Source organism: Pinus tabuliformis, chromosome 2_2, assembly GCF_031772625.1.
Source record: "Pinus tabuliformis cultivar Carrire ecotype Pingquan chromosome 2_2, CPIR1, whole genome shotgun sequence".
NCBI lineage: Eukaryota > Viridiplantae > Streptophyta > Pinopsida > Pinales > Pinaceae > Pinus > Pinus tabuliformis.
The window spans coordinates 762,278,966-762,283,985 of record NC_142300.1 but is presented as its reverse complement, the minus strand read 5'-3'; the positions used below and the strand labels follow the sequence as shown (position 1 = coordinate 762,283,985).

Below are 5,020 nucleotides of genomic sequence, written 5' to 3'. Positions count from 1 at the left end.
AGTTTTCCTCCAAGAATTTGATTTAAAATTCATCAAATCCAAATCTAAAAAATCTTTAGTGTTCACCGAACTGATTTGCAACCTTCCATCCTATGTGGCAAAATCAACAATTGAATATTCTATTGTAGACAAAATGTTTTTTGGATTGAATCTTGCAAACCTTGGTATGGAGATATCATCACTTATCTCTAGACCCAGTCTTTGTGGCCTGATACTACTCCTTTTGATCAACATCAAATTTGATACTAGGCTTTCAAATATATCATAATTAGTGACACTCTTTACTCATGTGGTGTTGATAGGATAGTTTGAAGGTGTCTTACTCAGGAGGAGGCCAAGAAAGCTCTAGATGACTATCTCGCTAGAGCATGTAGTGGATGCATGTATGGGTTTGTAACCACCTAAATGAATTACATGATGGTTACTTCTCGCTTACCATGTTTCAATATTTCATCCTCGTTGTCCAAAAGTGTCATGCATCTAAGATCTATAATAGGAAAGCCTATGCTCCATCTGCTCCTATGCATGTTATTATTGTTGTTGGACCTTTTTCCAAATGGGGCATTGACTTCATGACATGTAACTCTCTCTCAGATGGATGACATGGATACATTATCTTTTTTCCAAACTACTTTACTAAATAGGCTGAAGTGATGCCTACATATGACAACAACAACAAAAACGTTGCATTGTTCCTTTTCAACCATGTTATTGCCATGTTTAGTGTGCCACAAGCCATCATTTTAGACCATGGAAACCATTTTTGAAATTACATGATGTTTGGACTCACTACCAAGTTGACTCCTTGACACTAGCTAAATATTGTATGTGCGAAGAACTCTAAAGTGTATTGCATTTGAGATTTGGTAGCTAGATGTAAAGGAGCACTATCGGACAACTGGGTGATAGTAAATAACATTGTCCTCAGGGGAACTTGCATGACATCCTTTATCTATATTTTTCCATTCTTGGTAATCTAAGAGCGAGGCTGGAAATGAACAATTATGTAATCATTCATTGTTTCTCCCACTCTTCTGTATCGAGATAGTGGGATACTTGACCCTCTACAAGAAAGCCTTGTGAAGAAATAGATATCATTAACATCTATTGTGATAATATGTTCTCCAATCGTGAAGAACCATCAATGTATGTCCTAGGCTCTAACCAAATTCTCCAACAACTCTAGCTTTGCCCTCATACTCAGAATCATGAATAACTTGAGAAGCTCATAAATTCTCAAAGCGTGAATTATTCTTGGGTCATTGGAAACAACCATACCCTGAGCTTCATGCTCTCTTTCTCTCCATGTTAGAACCATTTTCGCTCTAATTGAACACCTACAAATGGCATGAAAAATACATAGAATGAGTCACAAGAAAAAAATTGGGCAAAGATCAACTTAAAAATTGATTTTCTTGGAACTTCATTGCATCCATCACATTGTTCGTCACTGGACAAAGTGACCCCTCACACTCCTCCTCCTTGTCAAGTGCGCTAGTTCACACTCATTATTGTAAATTTTACTGAACCATCACACTTCCTTACATAAGGAGAGTGTGATGGACCTAGGGAACATAATAAGTCGAAAAAAGCAAATATCTTGCCAAAAACTTCATGAAACAAGAAATGGAAACCAAGAAATTGATGAGAAAGGATATACCATCTATTGAGAACTAAAACAACTCAAAATGCTCCACCAAAAAAGATGCAATCTCCTGTTGAATATTAAAGGTAAAAAACCATAACAGGTCACTCACAATGGTAATAAATGAAATTACGTTTTCACTTTTTATGGTAAAATTTGATTATTTTATTATTTTTTAATGTTTTAACCTAATTTTTATCATGTATCATCTATTTTTAATCTTGTGGCGGTACTCTGAAGGATGTAATGTAGATTATAAGTTAAATATATGTCATTTTGATGAACGGGTACATGTTTATCATGTTTTCACACTCTCAACATGAAAAGATTATTGAGCACTTGTCTTTTTGAACTCGTTAATCATGTGACTCATTCTTCCTTTTCTGATCAAGGAACATACTCTAGGCTGTGTTTGAATTTCTTTAATTGTTTGATCACCCGCATATGGTCACAATGCTTTAATGGCCCAACCACGTAGAGTCACAATATTTTCAAATAGAAAAGTTTTTGTGCAATGGTGCCTTATTGTCATGGCTACCACGCTTAAATCATCGGATGCATAGGATGGAACTTCCAACTTCACCCATTTAATGTATAAGTTGCGACATATAAAGATATCTAAATAGATCTTGTGGCCCCATCATAAACAATCATGTGAGATTTCCTAAGTTATCTAGATATGTATATGAAAGCAATTTAAAAAAAAAAAACATGTTATTTACTTTTTAAGAACAAAACATAACAATATCTAAATGCAACAATAACGAGAAAAAAATATAACTAATTCACTGTGGATCTTGCTAATAATTTGCATTCGGAAAGGTATTAATGTACCTAGCTGAATTTTGAGGTTGTGTGGCATAACCATAATGAACATTGGATCCTTGTATACCACCATAATCAACCCCAGTCCATTGATATGGATATACTTGTTGAGGCTGTGTGACATAACCATAACCAACATTGTATCCTTGTCCATCACCATAATATGCCCCATTCCATTGATTTGGATCTGGTTGCTGTGTTTGAAAAGGCCCTGCACGCTGCACTTGTTTGTTTCTTCTCCAAGAAAGCCTAATTGGTCTCTGACCAAGAACTGTACCATGTAACATTTGCAATGCTAACTCTGCAGATGCCCTGTTGCTAAACTGGACAAATCCACACCGCTTGCCGAAAGGTATCTTTGCATGCACAAGCTCACCATACTGGCCAAATGTCTCTGTCAGCGTTTCGGTTGAAACAGTGGGGTCTAGGCCACCAACAAATAAAGTCGTATTGTTTGGATCATCCTCTCAGGCTGACTCGTCAACTTTAGGAGACGGTTGCTGATAAGCTGGAGTCTGCTTTGTTATGGCAGGAGCTATTCGCATAGGTCTGGAGGAACAAAATATTCCATTCATTTCTGTTATAGCCCTAGCCTGCTCATTCCCATCCCCAAATGTTACAAACCCATATCCTTTTGAACGGCCTGTAACCTTATCAGTAATAACCTTTGCTCCTTTTACAGATGGGTATATGGCTCTGAAGGTCTCTCGCAGCAGCTCATCTGTGTCATCAGATGCCAAATCTCCCACGAATATAGTAAAATCTTCAGAACGATTTTCTCTACTGCCATTTGTTGCCCAATTTAGCCTGTAAAATTGTTCAGCCCTGGGCATCTGTACACCATTGTAATTTTGGAGAACCATCTGGGCTGCTGCATTGCTTACAAAATCCAAGAAGCCATAACCCTCTGAATGTCCAGTCTGCTTATTGCGAATGATCTTAAGAGAAAGAAGGTCCTGGGTAGAAGCAAAACATTGCTGCAGATAATTCTCATCCATCCAATGCTGCAAACCTCCGATCCAGAGGGTCCTAATCTCGTCTGTGGAGTTCACTTGTCGCGGGAATGGCGGCACAATAAGAAGCTGAGGTCGGTGCTGGGGTTCTTGTGGGGCAGACCCAGACTGAGCAGGAGACAGGGGGATCGTCATAAACTGTTGTTCAGGTCGCTGCTGCTTGGGATCAGTCGCGGGTGATGCCGTGGGATTTGGTTGCATCATTCCGAAATATTATAAACTCTACAATATACAGTTAAATAAACCCCCCAGAACGCCCCGCAAGAAATCTATGGCAGATATATGTGTATGCTAAAATAGTATCGAGCCTGGGCAGATTTTGATCCAGAATCCAGAGAGGTTCAACTTTGTCCTGTTTTCCCCAAGCTTCCAGACGCAGGCAGGGATGAAATAAAACCTGGTAGTGTTTAAGAAATCGCGCCTAAGCAAATCTCAGGCGTACATAAAACTTCGTAAACTTCGTAGTGGATGATGGAAGATGTGTAATTGCGATAATGAAATCTTCTTTCTATATAAATATTCGTTTTGAATTGTATCCGTTAGAAGCCGACATTTCGTTTTGAATTATATCCGTTAGAAGCCGACATTACGTAACGGGGCAGTTTGACGTGTTACGCATAATTACGCCCATAAGATTTCGTTTTTCGTTTGGTTGAAGTAAAAATATTTACTGTCCTATCCATCTATTGATACTTGAATTGATCCAACTATGTGAGTGGCAGCGATAGCAAAATGACACAGACAACTCTAGAATTGTTGGTAATGTGTTCTTTAATGAATGAATTTCATTCACATGAAAATCTTTGGGGTTATGGATGAATTATATACTTAAAACCCTGAAACATGGAATTCAGTTATATAATTATTTTTTGGTTGAATTTGTGACGCAGAACATTGTTAGAAGTATGCCTACTTTGAAAAATCATTATCTCATCTCATATATACTATTTTGTTTCTAGGTTTTTTTGAGTGATAACCAAGTTAAACAAGGTCCATTTATGAATAATATTACAAGTGATACTTGCAAAGATCATGTCACTTAATTTTTTGAGGTCCTTAAAAGCTATTAACCCATCCCATCCCTTACCGGTGGGGAACCCTTTCATCCATGTTTAAAAAAATATATAATATATGATCATTGAGACAATAAAGAAGATTGTTGTCAATAATTTATGTAGCAACATATGGATAACATTGATAGAGATCATACATTATGCTACAATAATGTTGTCATGTTGTATAATCAGATTTTATGTGTGGTATTGATGTATTGATGTGTAGTGATTGTTGGGTGTTCTTTCTTATTTTATATATTTACACTTATATTTGTGGGATAAAATCCTGAAGCTTTATGTTCCATGTTCACTGCACTATGTCAAAGGTTTGTTTGTAAGCCTAAGCATTTTTTTGAATTTTTTAAATTTTCTTTTTCAAGTGCTTTGGTGAAATGTATGCAATTTTCTCATTAGTGGAACAATGTATTAAAAAAATAGTCATGGCCTCTACATGACATTGAATCAATTGATGTTTTTTGTTA

General features: G+C 36.8%; 1 pseudogene; it reads right to left on the bottom strand.

Moving 5' to 3' along the window:
* Positions 1-2,445: 2,445 nt before the first annotated feature.
* Positions 2,446-3,684, bottom strand: LOC149194924 (polyadenylate-binding protein RBP45 pseudogene; annotated as a pseudogene).
* Positions 3,685-5,020: the final 1,336 nt, after the last annotated feature.